General features: G+C 37.2%; 1 non-coding gene across 1 annotated transcript; it reads left to right on the top strand.

Moving 5' to 3' along the window:
- Positions 1-3,729: 3,729 nt before the first annotated feature.
- Positions 3,730-3,801, top strand: TRNAF-AAA (transfer RNA phenylalanine (anticodon AAA)). Its single transcript has one exon. It is a non-coding gene; the product is annotated as a tRNA-Phe (tRNA).
- The last annotated feature ends 13,925 nt before the right edge of the window (positions 3,802-17,726 follow it).

Genomic DNA, 17,726 nt, shown 5'->3' on the forward strand with positions numbered 1-17,726 from the left:
AAGGATATATTCTGGAGAAGGCAATGGCACCCCACTCCAGTACTCTTGCCTGGAAACTCGTATGGATGGAGGAGCCTGGTAGGCTGCAGTCCATGGGGTTGCAGAGAGTTGGACACAACTGAGCGACTTCAATTTCACTTTTCACTTTCATGCATTGGAGAAGGCAATGGCAACCCACTCCAGTGTTCTTGCCTGGAGAATCCCAGGGACGGGGGAGCCTGGTGGGCTGCTGTCTGTGGGGTTGCACAGAGTCAGACACGACTGAAGTGACTTAGCAAGGATATATTCTAAGGTAAGAAATGTGTGGAAACTCTTCTATAAAAAAGATTTTTTCAATTATTTAAACTATGTTAACTGGCATTTTGATAAAAATTTATGACATTTTTATGAGACTGTCATTTGAGCTTTTTACTACTTTCTTTGCAATTGAAAGCAGAATGGTAATATATTGATTTAAACTTCACATAAATGCTTATTTTTCATTTTGTATTGTTTTAGAAACATAGTGTGGCAGTTATTATTAGATTTGTCTAATATTTGCACATTTTAAAACCAGGTTTGGACAGTAGTACCAATAGCTGAATTATTTTCATTCTTTGATTTTGACTTGGTTTACTGTGGGTCAAGAGTACTTTAATTTGGCTAAGATGCCCTTTCAGAGTGTTCTGCCAAGAGGTTAAAAAGCCTCTAGCATAGTGCAGTATAAATAAGTTACACTATCCAACATCGCAGTTCTTTGAAAAGTGCAAATGATTTATTCACGCAATAAAAATTTCTTAGCACCTTTTATTCATAAGGTATTGTGCTAGGCAATAATAAAATGGTGGGCTGCATAATACTCATCTCTTTATTTCTCATATTTATTGTAGTGTCTAACATGCAATAAATGCTTAAATGAGAAAAGTACAATTTAAGAAATGAAACACTAAATAAATAAAATCTTAAGTATTAAAATGTAGTTCAACTTCTCATCATGATTTTAGCATATAGACTAGAAGAAATTCATTTAAACAAATAATTTCACTCCAGGGAGATACATTGTAATAAGTGAATGGGTAAATGCTAATAGGAATGTTAAGTAGCTCACTCCAACAATTGATTTTAAGTTCTGTTGTAGGTAACAGAAGCCCCCAATTATTAGAGTATTACTTGATACAGATATTTATTGTTTGTCTCACGTTGATAGAGGTCTGGAGATAGATAGTCCAGGGCCAGCATGTTGGCTGTGTCTCCCTCAGAGGCCCGGACTCATTCCATCTCTTCACAGCAAGGCACAGTACCGTCCTTCATCCCAAGTCTTTGTTAGAGTACCAATAACCCCATTCTTGTTGCCAACATCATACCAGTGTTCCAGCTATCAACGAAGGCAGAAGGGTCAAAGATAGTGCATCAATCATCATTTTAGAAAGGCTCCCTTAAGCTTTTAAATGACAGTTTAGCCTATATCTCATTGCCCCAAATTTCATTTATAAACTCCTAGCTTCAAATATGTTTGGTAGAAAATATAGCGTCTATATCAAGCTGGCAAGTGCCTGGCTTAAAAAAAACAAAAAACAAAAAAAGATTGCACTTCTATGAAAGAAAAAATGACAAGTCACTGCCAAATAAACAACAACAACAACAACAACAAAATAAATTTCTCTAGAGCATGTAACATCTGACCTGAATTTTCAAGCAACACAAACTCAGGCAGTCTATCGCTGGGATGGTACAGAGAGAAGACAGAGTAATCTAATACAGAATTTGCAGGGGTAGAGCAGTGGGACACACTGTGCTATGCTACATTATATTAAACTTCTGTACTATTAATTTGAACTTTTAGTGAAAATTTGGAAATACTGATGGATTTTACAGCTAACTTATCTTTGTTTTGAGCAGAAAAATAATAAAGACAGAATAGTGAATTAGAATGAAGAGACTACAGGTGAAATCACTGAGATATCATTATAATAATTCAGTTGTAAAAATATTGCCAATTATAATAAGGAGCTAAATATCTGAAAATGATATATAGATATGTATAGAAAAGATTGGATAACAGATTGGGTGTGGGACTGAAGGGAGAGAAGTGTCAAGCATTAGTCAGGAGTTTCTAACTTGGGTACCCAGGAGGAATAACTGAGATCAGAAATGCAATGCAATATGATAAGCAGGTTTCATATAATAAATACATCAATTTTGGAGTTTTAAGTATAAACTGTCTATAAAGCACATATATTTGTGAATCAGTGCAAAGTTTAAGAGAAATATATGAACTGATGATACTGTTTACATAAATATAAAGAACCAAAGTAATCCACTATTATTGAAAATCTCATTTGTATTGTGGTCCTCTTAAAATTACATACTTCACTACCTCTAATATAGGAAGCTAAGTATAAAATTCTCCTTCTGTGTGACAGGTAGATACTCTACCTTTTATAGAAATGAGGTGTATGAAATAAAAGGTATATGATAACATTTAAATGAAATACTGTGTACTCTAATATTAGAGGTTCACATATTTTAAGTTACCATTATTTGATATTTTAAATGATAAAGAGAGAAAGGACTCAATTATGGCATTTTCTAGGAATAATGATGAATGAATATACACATTTATCTAAAACACATCAATTAAAAACACTCTGATAGATATAGACAGATTCTCTTAGGGAGACTAATAGCTGGTTTAAGAAAAAGTATTGAAACCCTGTCTATGAACTATTACTTCTTAGTTATGAACTTTTCTCTTGACTTTCTACTTTTGCATTTCAATCCCCTGTGATTAACAGAATATATATATATATGAGAATATATATATATATATATATATATATATATATATATATGATCAACTTCAGCTTCTTCAACATTGGTGTTTGTGACATAGACTTGAATTACTGTGATTTTGAATGGTTTGACTTGAAGATGAGCCAAGATCATTTTGTCACTTTTGAGACTGCACCCAGGTACTGCATTTTGGACTCTTTTGTTGACTATGAGGGCTACTCCATTTCTTGGAAGGGATCTTGCACCAGAAGTAGATATAATGGTCATATGAATTAACTTCACCTATTCTTGTCCATTTTAGTTCACTGATTGCTAAAATATTGATGTTGACTCTTGCCATTCAGGCCCATGAATCAAGGTAAATTGAATGTGGTCCTGCTTAACCACATTCAATTTACCTTGATTCATGGGCCTGAAATTCCAGGTTCCTATGCAATACTGTTCTTTACAGCACCAGATCTTACTTTCATCACCAGACACATCCACAGCCGAGAATCATTTCTGCTTTGGACAGTCACTTCATTCTTTCTGGAGCTAATAGCAGCTGTCCTCTGCTCCTCCCCAGTAACATATTGGATCCCTTCTCACCTGGAGGACTCATCTTTTGGTGTCATATCTTTTTTCCTTTTTATACAGTTCATGGGGTTCTCATGGCAAGTATACTGGGGTGGTTTGTCATTTCCTCCTCCAGTGTATCAGGTATATGCAGAGCATATCATGCAAAATGCCGGGCTGGATGAGTTACAAGCTGAAATCAATATTGTCAGGAAAAATAGCAACAACCTCAGATATGCAGATGATACTACCCTAATGGCAGAAAGCAAAAAGGAGCTTAATAGTCCCTTAAAACTGAAAGTGGAGTCTCTCAGACATGTCCAGCTCTTTGTGACCCCATTGACTGTAGCCTGCCAGGCTCTTCCATCTATGGGATTTTCAAGGTAAGAATACTGGAGGACTTCCCTGGTGGCTCAGATGGTAAAGCGTCTGCCTAAAATGCAGGAGACCCAGGTTCAATCCCTGGGTTGGGAAGATCTACTGGAGAAGGAAATGGCAACCCACTCCAATATTCTTGCCTGGAAAATCCCATGAACGGAGGAGCCTGGTAGGCTACGGTCCATGGGATCACAAAGACTCTGACACAACTGAGCCACTTCACTTCACTTTACTTCTCCAGAGGATTTTCCTAAGCCAGGGATTGAACCTGGATCTCCCACATTACAGGCAGATTCGTTACCATATGAGCCACCAGGGATACCCAAAGAATTTCTTGATGAGGGTGAAAGATGAGAATAGAAAGCTGCTTAAAACTCAACATCCCAAAAACTAAGATCATGGCATCTGGTCCCATCACTTCATGGCAAATAGGAGACAATTTGGAAGCAGTGGAAGCAGTGACAGATTTCCTCTTCTCGGGCTCTGAAATCACTATGTATGGTGACGGCTATCATGAAATTAGAAGATGATTGCTTCTTGGCAGGAATGCTATGACAGCCTAGACAACGTGTTAAAAAGCAAAGACATCACTTTGCCGACAAAGGTCCAAATAGTCAAGACAGTAGTCTTTCCAGTAGTCATGTACTGATGTGAGATCTGGAAGAAGGCAGAATACCAAAGAATTAACACTTTTGAACTGTGATGGAGAAGACTGGAAGCTGGAGAAGACTCTTGAGAGTCCCTTGGATAGTCAGTAGATTAAACCAGTCAATCTTAAAGGAAGTCAACTGTGAATACTCATGGAAGGACTGATGCTGTAGCTGAAGCTAGCTCTAATACTTTGGTCACCTGATATGAAGAGACAACTCATTGGAAAAGACCCTGATGCTGGGAAAGATTGAAGGCAGAAGAAGAAGACAGCAACAGAAGATGAGACGGCTGGAATGCATCACTGATTCCATGAACATGAACTTGGGCAAATTCCGGGAGATGGTGAGGGAAAGTGAAGCCTGACATGCTGCAGTACATGGGATTGCAAAGAGTCAGACAACATGGCAACAGACCACCACCAACATGCACTTATCTCAAGGTCAAAATATATCAACTGAAGAGAATCTTGAAAGGGGAATTGAGGGGAGATGGGAAAGACTAGAGATCTCTTCAAGAAAATTAGAGATACCAAGGGAACATTTCATGCAAAGATGGGCTCGATAAAGGACAGAAATGGTATGGACCGAACAGAAGCAGAACATATTAAGAAGAGGTGGCAAGGATACACAAAAGAACTGTACAAAAAAGATCTTCATGACCCAGATAATCATGATGGTGTGATCACTCACCTAGAGCCAGACATCCTGGAATGTGAAGTCAAGTGGTCTTTAGAAAGCATCACTATGAACAAAGCTAGTGGACGTGATGGAATTCCAGTTGAGCTATTTCAAATCTAAAAGATGATACTGTGAAAGTACAGCATTCAATATGCCAGGAAATTTGAAAAACTCAGCAGTGGGCACAGGACTGGAAAAGTCAGTTTTCATTCCAATCCCAAAGAAAGGCAATGCTATGAATGCTCAAACTACCGCACAGTTGCACTCATCTCACATGCTAGTAAAGTAATGCTCAAAATTCTCCGAGTCAGGATTCAGCAATATGTGAACCGTGAACTTCCAGATGTTCAAGCTGGTTTTAGAAAAGGCAGAGGAACCAGAGATCAAATTGCCAACACTCACTGGATCATGGAAAAAACAAGAGAGTTCCAGAAAAACATCTATTTCTGTTTTATTGACTATGCCAAAGCCTTTGACTGTGTGAATCACAATAAACTGTGGAAAATTCTGAAAGAGATGGGAATGCCAGACCACCTGATCTGCCTCTTGAGAAACCTGTATGCAGATCAGGAAGCAACAGTTAGAACTGGACATTGAACAACAGACTGGTTCAAAATAGGAAAAGGAGTACGTCAAGGCTGTATATTGTCACCCTACTTATTTAACTTATATGCAGAGTACATCATGAGAAACGCTGGGCTGGAAGAAGCACAAGCTGGAATCAAGATTGCCGGGAGAAATATCAATAAGCTCAGATATGCAGATGACACCACCCTTATGGCAGAAAGTGAAGAGGAACTCAAAAGCTTCTTGATGAAAGTCAAAGAGGAGAGTGAAAAAGTTGGTTTAAAGCTCAACATTCAAAAAACTAAGATCATGGCATCTGGTCCCATCACTTCATGGGAAAGAGATGGGGAAACAGTGGAAACAGTGTCAGACTTTATTGTTTTGGGCTCCAAAATCACTGCAGATGGTGGTTGCAGCCATGAAATTAAAAGACGCTTACTCCTTGGAAGAAAAGTTATGACCAACCTAGATAGCATATTCAAAAGCAGAGACATTACTTTGCCAACAAAGGTCCGTCTAGTCAAGGCTATGGTTTTTCCAGTGGTCGTGTATGGATGTGAGAGTTGGACTGTGAAGAAAGCTGAGCACCAAAGAATTGATGCTTTTGAACTGTGGTGTTGCAGAAGACTCTTGAGAGTCCCTTGGACAGCAAGGAGATCCAACCAGTCCATCCTAAAGGAGATCAGTCCTGGGTATTCATTGGAAGGACTGATGCTGAGGCTGAAACTCCAATACTTCGGCCATCTCATGTGAAGAGTTGACTCATTGGAAAAGACCCTGATGCTGGGAGGGATTGAAGCCAGGAGGAGAAGAGGACAACAGAGGATGAGATGGCTGGATGGCATCACCGACTCAATGGACGTGAGTTTGGGTAAACTCTGGGAGTTGGTGATGGACAGGGAGGCCTGGCGTGCTGCAATTCATGGGGTTGCAAAGAATCTGACATGACTGAGCAACTGAACTCAACTGAACTGAACTGAGTCATTAATGAGTTTGTTAAGTAAGAAAAAAAAGTCAAACAAAAACTATCAAATAAAAATTAATGTAAATACTATTTTAGTAAAGAATTTGTAAATCATATAGCCAAATTGTAGAACAGATGTCATTTAAACAGCTTCTTTAAAATCATCTGACTTAAGATCCTGTTTAATGTCTATTTCTAAAATATCTAACTTCTTAGATTTCAGGTCCTAATGAGAGTTAGATGATTTATGCTGCTGCTGCTAAGTCGCTTCAGTCGTGTCCCACTCTGCGCTACCCCATAGATGGCAGCCCAACAGGCTCCCCCGTCCCTGGGATTCTCCAGGCAAGAACACTGGAGTGGGTTGCCATTTTCTTCTCCAATGCATGAAAGTGAAAAGTGAAAGTGAAGTCGCTCAGTCGTGTCTGACTCTTAGCAACCCCAGGGACTGCAGCGTACCAAACTCTTCGGTCCATAGGATTTCCAGGCCAGAGTACTGGAGTGGGGTGCTATTGCCTTCTCCGAGATGATTTATAGCCACTTATTAAACATAAATAAAATTCCTCTCTTTTCAATTTTAATTAAAATCTTAAAAATTTAAGATTACTCAGCCATTAAAAAGAATACATTTGAATCAGTTCTAATGAGATGGATGAAACTGGAGCCTATTATACAGAGTGAAGTAAGCCAGAAAGAAAAACACCGATACAGTATACTAACACATATATATGGAATTTAGAAATATGGTAACAATAACCCTGTGTATGAGACAGCAAAAGAGACACTGAAGTATAGATCAGTCTTATGGACTCTGTGGGAGAGGGAGAGGGTGGGGAGATTTGGGAGAATGGCATTGAAACATGTATAATATCATGTATGAAACGAGTCGCCAGTCCAGGTTCGATGCAGGATACTGGATGCTTGGGGCTGGTGCACTGGGCCGACCCAGAGGGAGGGTATGGGGAGGGAGGAAGGAGGAGGGTTCAGGATGGGAACACAGGTATACCTGTGGTGGATTCATTTCGATATTTGGCAAAACTAATACAATATTGTAAAGTTTAAAAATAAAATAAAATTAAAAAAAACAAAAACAAACAAAAAATAAATAAATAAAATTTCTTAACTTATAATAAGTTCTCTTTGCTTCTACTATTCCTTTGGTTAAAAAAACTTTATTGTTGACCTTGCTGTATCCCTGTTAGCCAGTGGAAAGTATATTCTGTAAAAGCAAAGTTATTTACTTAAAGTTGTTTCAGCAAATCTGAGAGAATAAGTATGACAAATCACATTTTCATAAATAGAAACAATTCAATTCATAACAAAATGGCTCTGAATATATTTGAGGAATTTTGTAACCTATGTAATTTCTTGTTTGATATGCAGATGTATAAGAACTTGCTTCAGTATTAAAATCTTCACTTTCTACTCTTTTTAGGATACTTTCACTTCATTCCCAGAAGAAATAAAAATGAAGATTTAATATATGGGTATATTTTGTTTTATCGCTCTTGGCTTTATTGTGCTTCACAATTACTGTGTTTTTTATAAAGTAGAGATTTGTGACAACCCTTCCTCAAGCAAGTCTATTGGCATTTTTTCAACAGCATTTGCTCACTTCATATCTCTGTCACAATTTGATAATTCTCACAATATTTCAGGCTTTTTCATTATTATTGTATTTATCATGGTGATCTTTGATATACATATTGTAATTGTTTTGATATTTTTTTAGCAATAGAATATTTTTAAAATATATACATTATTTTTAAGGCATAATGTTACTGTATAATAGATTATATTATAGTGTGTACGTAGCTGTTCACTAAGAAACCAACAATCCTTGAGTAACTTATTTTATTTTTATATTCATTTTATTATATTGTCCTGGAGCCGAACTTGCAGTATCATTAACATATGTCCGCTTTGGCAAATGTTTGTCTTTTGTCAAAAAATGGCAAAATGAAAATTGTAGAAACAAGTTATTTCTTGGGCAGGTTCCTCTTATTAACAATAAGTAAATCAATATAAGGATTGAATGATCTCTTATGAAATTATCAGTTTACTTTTAAAAAGTAAGACCAATTTTTATTTTGTTTTTATTTTTGTGACAATGTATATAAATGTGTTTTATTTTTACTAAATGATAGCTGTGAAATCAACTCAATAGACTTCTTTATACACTTGTAAACTTACTAGCAGCTTTAATAGGAGTAACAGCTGAAAAAACACCCATAAATGAAAGGAACATTTTAAGAAATATACTAAGCTTTATGTTCAACGGTTTTTAGGATAATGTTCACAATAAAATTGGAAGAAGAGAGTATGGATTTCCCTAAACATAGAGATTGTGTCAGTATTCCCATAATGTTAATAATTTTTAAATTCAATTAATACAATGTGACATATAGTGAGTACAGGAGAAACCTTAAGAAATCCATTAAAATTAAAACCAGTTTTGTAAAAATGTGTTCTCTCTTAAAGTTTAAAATATCTGTCTCTTAAAGACTATTAAAACTTTTTCTTCTTGCTATTTAAGTTATAGAGACACATAAAGTTGTTACTTGGCTTTCTGCTCAGAGTGATAACTGAATGCATTTCTATAGATCTCCTCCTTTCAAAATTATATTGATATGATAAAAGTAATATTCAAATAAAATAGCTCCCTGGCATCTCTGGGACACAGAAAATTTTCGTAGACTAGAAACACTTAGGAAATTGTGTAAGATGGAAAAGATAGATTGGAGGGGTTTAGAAGTGGAATTCCATACCTCCGTTTCACTGTGAAATTTCCATAGTTACTCTCTTCGTCAACTTAGTGGTAATTTCTTTTGACTTTTCAGTTTTGTTCATGTTCCCCTTTTGGAAACTGCTGGCATTTCTGTGTGTTTTTTTCTCCTCTTACAGTTGTGCCTTATTTTGTTTCCTTAGTAACTTTAAAATGTTTGTTAATTTTAGTTGGCTTGGCAAATACAGAGGGAGCTAATATAAAGGGCAGATAATGGGTGTGGCATTGGGAATAAATATATTAGATCAGTTAGCATTAGCCTATCACCTCTTATTCTTAAAAAAAAAAAAAAAAAAAGGAAAAACCTGACATAATAAAAACAGATTTATATACATACACAAAAACTATCACCTCACTCCTGCTGCTCTAAATTATCTTGATCACTGATAAGACTATTCTAGCTTTTTAAAAATTAGAATTATCATAGATTTTAATAACATTTTTATCTAATGCTTAAAGATTTCATATATTTTTGCTATTAAGACTTTATATCCATTATTCTTTAGGTGTAGTTTAAAACACCTTCAGAATTTTCTCAAAGGCGATTGTCCTAATCATAATTTCTAATCTTCCTTATCTTGTTAATTAATGTAATTTTAATAAGACATCTATTTTATCAAATATCCAATTGAATTTATTGTTTCTTCTTATTAGCACAACACATGCTTTGGAGATTATCTTATTTTATTGGCTTTTTGAAAAATAAAGTGCTAATTTGCAGCTTCCTAACTTCTAAATATTTCTTTAGTACCATGAGTTCTCTGTAAAATCTTTATTCCCAACCATTTTACCCTGTTGCGTTAGCTAATTCTACAAGTAGTTTTCAAAAGGTTATATGCTCTGCATCTATTATTACAGTTTTGAGTTGGAAAGTAATCACTTAACTGAATGGTAGTTTGGCTGATGGAGATTTATAGAACCATAATCTTTCCCTATTTCAAACAACATCTCTTCTTTTACATTCAGTTTTGTAGATAAGTGTGATTTTTTTTTAAAATATAAATTTGATGTGTGATTTTATTCCATTTTTTGGCTGTTTAAAAAAAAAAAATCTGTCCATTTCAGTTCAGTTCAGTTGCTCAGTCATGTCTGACTCTTTGCGACCCCATGGACTGCAGCACACCAGGCCTCCCTGTCCATCACCAACTCCTGGAGTTTACTTAAACTCATGTCCATCAAGTCAGTGATGCCATCCAGCCATCTCATCCTCTGTCGTCCTCTTCTCCTTCTGGGTTCAATCTTTCCCAGCATCAGGGTCTTTTCCAAAGAGTCAGTTCTTTACATCAGGTGGCCAAAGTGTTGGAATTTCAGCTTCAGTATCAGTCCTTCCGGTGGATACTCAGGACTGATTTCCTTTAGGATGGACTGGTTGGATCTTCTTGCAGTCGAAGAGACTCTCAAGAGTTTTCTCCAACACCACTTTGAGTTTTCTCAAAAGCATCAATTCTTTGGCCTTCAGTTTTCTTTATGGTCCAATTCTCACATCCATACATGGCTTCTGGAAAAACCATAGCTTTGGCTAGATGGACCTTTGTTGGTAAAGTAATGTCTCTGCTTTTAAATATGCTGTCTAGGTTGGTCACAGCTTTTCTTCCAAGGAACAACCATTTTTTAATTTCATGGCTGCAGTTACCGTCTGCAGTGATTTTGGAGCCCCCAAAATTAAGTCTGTCACTGTTTCCATTGTTTCCCCATCTATTTCCCATGAAGTGATGGGACCAGATGCCATGATCTTCATTTTCTGAATGTTGAGTTTTAAGTCAAATTGTTCACTCTCCTCTTTCAGTTTCATCAAGAGGCTAAGAGGCTCTTTAGTTCTTTACTTTTTGCCATAAGGGTGGTGTCATCTGCATCTCTGAAGTAATTGATATTTCTCCCTGGTTCTAGATTGTGTATCATCCAGTCCAGCATTTCACATGATGTACTCTGCATATAAGTTAAATAAGCAGGGTGACAATATACAGCCATAATGTAGTCCTCTCCCGATTTGGAACCAGTCTGTTGTGCCATGTCCAGTTCTAACTGCTTCTTCTTAACCTGCATATAGATTTCTCAGGAGATTGGTAAGGTGGTCTGGTATTCCCATCTCTTAATCATTTTCCACAGTTTGTTGTGATCCACACAGTCAAAGGCTTTGGCATAGTCAGTAAAGCAGAAGTAGATGTCTTTCTGGAATTCTCTTGCTTTTTCAATGATCCAACGGATGTTGGCAATTTGATCTCTGGTTCCTCTGTCTTTTCTAATTCCAGCTTGAACATCTGGAAGTTCACAGTTCATGTACTGTTGAAGACTGGCTTGGAGAATTTTGAGCATTACTTTGCTGGTGTGTGAGATGAGTGCAATTCTGTGGTTTTTTGAAAATTCTTTGTCATTGCCTTTCTTTGGGATTGGAATAAAATCAGACCTTTTTGAGTCCTGTGGCCACTGCTGAGTTTTCCAGATTTGCTGGAATATTGAGTGCAGCACTTTCACAGCATCATCTTTTAGATTTGAAATAGCTCAACTGGAACTCCATTACCTCCACTAGCTTTGCTCGTAGTGATGCTTCCTAAGGCCCACTTGACTTCACATTCCAGGATGTCTGGCTCTAAGTGAGTGATTGCACCATCATGGTTATCTGGGTCATGAAAATTTTTGTGTAGTTCTGTATATTCTTGCCACCTCTTCTTAATATCTTTTGCTTCTGTTTGGCTCATACTATTTCTGTCCTTTATCGAGCCCATCTTTGCATGAAATGTTCCCTTGGTATCTGTAATTTTCTTGAAGAGATCTTTAGTCTTTCCCATTCTATTGTTTTCCTCTATCTCTTTGCACTGATCACTGAGGAAGGCTTTCTTATCTCTCCTTGCTATAATTTGGAACTCTGTATTCAAATGGGTATATCTTTCCTTTTCTTCTTTGCTTTTATCTTGTCTTCTTTTGTCAGCTATTTGTAAGGCCTCTTCAGACAACCATTTTGCGCTTTTGCATTTCTTTTTCTTGGGGATGGTCTTGATCACTGTCTCCTGTACAATATCACAAACCTCCATCCATAGTTCTTCAGGTACTCTCTGTACAATATATAATCACTTGAATCTAATTGGCCCTTCTACTGTATAATCATAAGGGATTTAATTAAGGTCATACCTGGATGGTCTAGTGGTTTTCCCTACTTTCTTTAAGTCTGAATTTGTCAATAAGGAGTTCACGATCTGAGCCACAGTCAGCTCCTGGTCTTGTTTTTGCTGACTATGTAGAGCTATTCCATCTTAACCTGCAAAGAATATAATCAATCTGATTTCGATATTGACCATCTGGTGATGTCCATGTGTAGAGTCTTCTCTTCTGTTGTTGGAAGAAGGTGTTTTCTATGACCAGTGCATTCTCTTGGCAAAACTCTGTTAACCTTTGCCCTGCTTCATTCTGTACTCCAAGGCCAAATTTGCTTCTTACTCCAGGTTTCTCTTGACTTCGTACTTTAGCATTCCAGTCCAAAAATCTGTCCAGAATTCTGCAAATTTTTAAAATTTGACTTTGAAATAAAAATTTTCATCTGAATTTATTTTAATTTTCATTCAAAAATTCTTTTTGAAAATCAGTGGTCCCATTAAATATGGATATTCTAGTGGATTCTTTAATGCAGTGAAAGTTTCTAGTTTTACTTCTTGAATTATTGCTTCTTCATCCATGTTGTTGTTACTTTCTGGGGTTTCTTAATGCACGGTATATACTATACCACAAGTCATGTGGGGTATTGGTTCCCCTACCAGGGATCGAACCTTTCCCCTCTCCATTGGAAACACAGAGTGTTAACCACTGGGCCACCAGGAGTCCCACCTTGAAGTGTTTTGATCTCCTTATTTCTTTTCATAGGTACTTATCCCTTTTAAGTATCTTCTCTACTTGGAAAAATTTCTTTAACTTAGTTTTCCAAAATGCCATAGTTAAATATTTGTTTCATTTGCCTGAATATTTGCCTGGAATCTTTGTGCTAAACCAAATATTTACTTTGGACTAAATATTAGAGCATTTGTGTATCCTCTGTAGCTGTGTTTCCTTCATACTCATCATCTTATCATCCTGGATCCATTAGATTAAAATGTTGAGCAAACTGTATTTCTTTCCATTCACAGGATTGCAGGGCAATTGGTTGGAGGGTAGTGTGTGAAAGAAAATATTCTTATTCGTTTTCAGGTTGCCCTGTGCAAATTCTGCACAGCGACCCAGTGTGTATTCTCACTCTGCTTGTACCTACAACCTTTACAGTTAGAAGTCTTCATTGGACCACATGTGTGGGTAGGGGTCACTCTCTAGTGTCCAATGCTATTACAGACTGTTTCCCTAAAATTATATATATATATATATATATATACACACACACACACACAATTATATATAATATGTGTGCTAAGTCACTTCAGTCATGTCCAACTCTTTCTCAAACTTATGGATTGTAGCCTGCCAGGCTTCTCTGTACATGGGATTCTCCAGGCAAGAATGGAGTGGGTTGCCATGCCCTCCTCCAGGGGAACTTCCTGACCCAAAGATCGAACCCACATCTGTAATGTATCCTGCATTGGCAGGAGGGTTCTTTATGACTAGTGCCACCTGGGAAGATATATAATATACTGCTTATCATATATATCATATATAATACATATAATATATAAATATATATACATATTTAGTGAAAATGGAGTGTTCAAATGTCTATTATGCTTTTTCCTGTCCTCACAAACTTCCAGACAAAAGAAAATATTGCAATATTTGCTGTTATTCTGTAGTCGCAATGTCATGTCAGACTCTTTCGTGACCCTATGGACTATAGCCCATCAGGCTCCTCTGTCCATAGGATTTCCCAGGAAAGATGCTGGAGTGGGTTGCCTTTTTCTTTTCTAGAGGCTCTTCCTGACCCAATGATTGAACTCGTGCCTTCTGCGTTAGCAGATGGATTCTTTACCACATCTGCTGCTGCTGCTGCTAAGTCGCTTCACTCGTGTCTGACTCCATAGACAGCAGCCCACCAGGCTCCCTCGTCCCTGGGATTCTCCAGGCAAGAACACTGGAGTGGGTTGCCATTTCCTTCTCCAATACATGAAAGTGAAAAGTGAAAGTGAAGTCGCTCAGTCATGTCCAACTCTTCACGACCCCATGGACTGCAGCCTACCAGGCTCCTCCGTCCATGGGATTTTCCAGGCAAGAGTACTGGAATGGGGTGCCATTGCCTTCTCGGCTTGACCACTGAGCCACCAGGAAAGCCCTATTGCAGTATTAGTCTGAACTAAATTATTTTCATGCATTTTTTTTTCATATGATAAATACCCTGCTTTGAGCAAGCAGCCCTTCCCATGTCTTTGTGAGGGGATGGACCTCTCTTCAAAATCTCTTCAAATGTTGAGACTGAAGACAGCACAAATGCAAAGAAGACATAAAAAATGTTGTCACTTAGACTAAGGGCCTTCTCTGAGTATGTAGAGAAGATCTCTAAACTGGGCTTAAAATGGCTTGAAAGAGGAGGAAAAGGAGGCTGGCTTGGGGTTTTTATTGTGGTTAAAGGGTGGGACTGGTGTGAAGCTCTCACACTTGAATTTAGAAGCATGCACATGTAGGGCCTTGTACACTTGGAATCTTCCACTGGCACCGAAGTAGGAAGCAGCTAAGTTGTCTTTCAGTTTGTTCAGATATGAGGCAGAAGGCAAGGATAGCTGGATGTCCCTTAAAAGCTGTCGGCAAGAATCAAAATACTAATGAGACCCCTTGTTACACCCTTGCTATGGCTGTTTCTGTTTATTTTGTAACAGTGCATCTGCCTCATGAAAGTGTTGCTATTTATTTGTTTATTTGCCCCAGCTCTACATATTCTGTGTTTCTGGATAGAAGGGACTCTGCCCTGTTTACCATTTTAAACCCTGGACCTATCACAGTTCTTCACATCTCACCTTGCTGTAAAAATAAAATTATTCTTAGTATACTTTTAATACTTTTTGAAATTGGCTGAATTACATTTTGCTAAAATAGCAATTGGCGAATACATAAGAATTTGGTTGTATTCCTTATTTAAATTGTCCTCTGATTTTAATATTCTTATTTTATGAATTGGCAATGAAATAATGTTTTGGGGAAAATTGAGTCAAATGAATTTTCAGTTGGGCAGATCAAATCATGTTTTAAAAAACTTGACTCTTTTTTTTCCTTCCTTCCTTCCTTTCTTCTTATATTCATCGTTTCCTTTACTTCCCTATGACATATATTTATTAATTTGTTGTAGGCACTTTGAGAGCAATGTTTTGATAATCTACACAGCAGTATTTTGTACCCCAGTGATGCCACTTATCATGGGGTATAGCAAACTAAACAGAGATACAACGCAGTATAATGGTAATAATGATAGTTATAACAACAGCAACGACAGATTTCTATAGTCAGATTTGGAGTTAAATACCAGCAGTACTAGCCTCAGCCATATGAATCTGGGTAAGTAAGCCATGGTTTTCTAATTATCAAATGAAAAAAACACTGTCTTATAGGATTCTACAATTAATTATTAATATATAAAATACTATATAAACCAATCAATATTATGCCTGAAATGGCATTTGGCAAAAACCAGTGAGCAGGTGTGTAAAGATGTTTACATTTTGGAGAACACAGCTATTCCTTTATTTCTTTGGTATTTTTGGACTCAGTATTTTTTAAATGAAAGAGAATTTTGGTATCAGCTAGTCTCCTGGTTATCAAACTTGGTCCATAGTAAACACATTTCTGTGCCTTGTGGTCAGGTGATTTCTATAATGGTAATATGGGATACATCCAGGAATCTGTATTTTTGTAAAGCTTTTTACGTAATAGTGAAGCATAGCTGATTTGAGGGACCACTGATCTTTATACAATCTGATCATTTTATACCTGAGGAACTGAGGACCAGAGGACTATTTCTCTGTGCTAGAGAGCTGATTGGTGTCTGAGCTCATGTTTGCCAGTTCAGATCTTTGTCTTCCGTGACACTTCCATACTCTGTGGAATTTAAAGGAGTGTATCTGTGGAGAAGCAGTTCTTAAGAGAGCTTTGGTGACTAGATGGTAGCTGTGTGCACGTGGCCAAGGAGGAGTGTCTAAAGCAAAAACAATGCACTTGGATCTGTGTATCAGAGTCCTGGAGCCATTGAGACTTTAACTCATTTTGCAGTCTAGTCATTTTTCAACAAGGATGATATTAGGGGAAGGAAATGGATTGTTGTCTTTGATTTATCACTAAGAAATATAACTGCTCTATGCTTAATTTTAAAGGCAAGATCATACTTAGAAAAGCCCATTGACTATAGATCTTTGTTTGAACTACAGAGCACTATTATTTTATTCTAGAGACGCTCTGAGGCATTTTTTATGAGTGAAAAATAATAATCACTATTTTATAAGCTTTGTAATTTAATATAGAATCATCTTAGTCCTATCCACATTCTTAGACTTGAGCTTACTCTTTTTATTTAAGTGTGCTAACTGCATTTGGCGGAGAAGGCAATGGCAACCCACTCCAGTACTCTTGCCTGGAAAATCCCATGGACAGAGGGGCCTGGTAGGCTGCAGTCCATGGGGTCGCTAGGAGTCAGACACGACTGAGCGACTTCACTTTCACTTTTCACTTTCATGCTTTGGACAAGGAAATGGCAACCCACTCCAGTGTTCTTGCCTGGAGAATCCCAGGGACGGGGAGCCTGGTGGGCTGCCGTCTATGGGGTCGCACAGAGTCAGATACGACTGAAGCGACTTAGCAGCAGCAGCAGCCACTGCATTTGGCTGAAAGTTATAATCTTAGGATCATTTTTTTCTTCTCATGTCTTCCCTTGATGTTAGAATTTGGATTCTTTGGGGCTTCTTGTTGTTGATTTTGCTTGATAATGACAGACCTCTCACTTAAAATTGAAGTAGAATTACAGTGGAAATATTAAGGAATTACAAACCTAGAAATCTGATGACTGAAACATAAAATGATCTGCATTTAATTTCCCTCTCAACGTCTTCACCAGAAACTCATACAGGGGTCTTCTTGGGATACAGAGATGTTGTTGGCAGTTAAAGTTGCTGCTTCAATTTTGAAATAAGTATACCAGTTTCAGAACAAAACATGACAACTGAATCTAGAGTATAGATAAAGTAAGAATTCATTGAAGGCAAAGATATTTTGGATCAGATTTGGATGATGACCTTTTGATAGAAAATACTCACACAACATGCATAATATCTCCAGATAGTAAGACACAGTTTTCATAAATTCTAAGGCAGCTCATGTTCTTTTATAAATCTTAGGAGAAGAAACCTTCTTGACAGATTCCTTTTTCTGATAGCCTGTCTAGCATTCAAATACAAAACTACGCAAATTACCATTTGTACAGAAGGGTTCTTAT

The sequence above is a fragment of the Bos taurus genome, chromosome 17 (genome assembly GCF_002263795.3).
Source record: "Bos taurus isolate L1 Dominette 01449 registration number 42190680 breed Hereford chromosome 17, ARS-UCD2.0, whole genome shotgun sequence".
NCBI classification, from domain to species: domain Eukaryota; kingdom Metazoa; phylum Chordata; class Mammalia; order Artiodactyla; family Bovidae; genus Bos; species Bos taurus.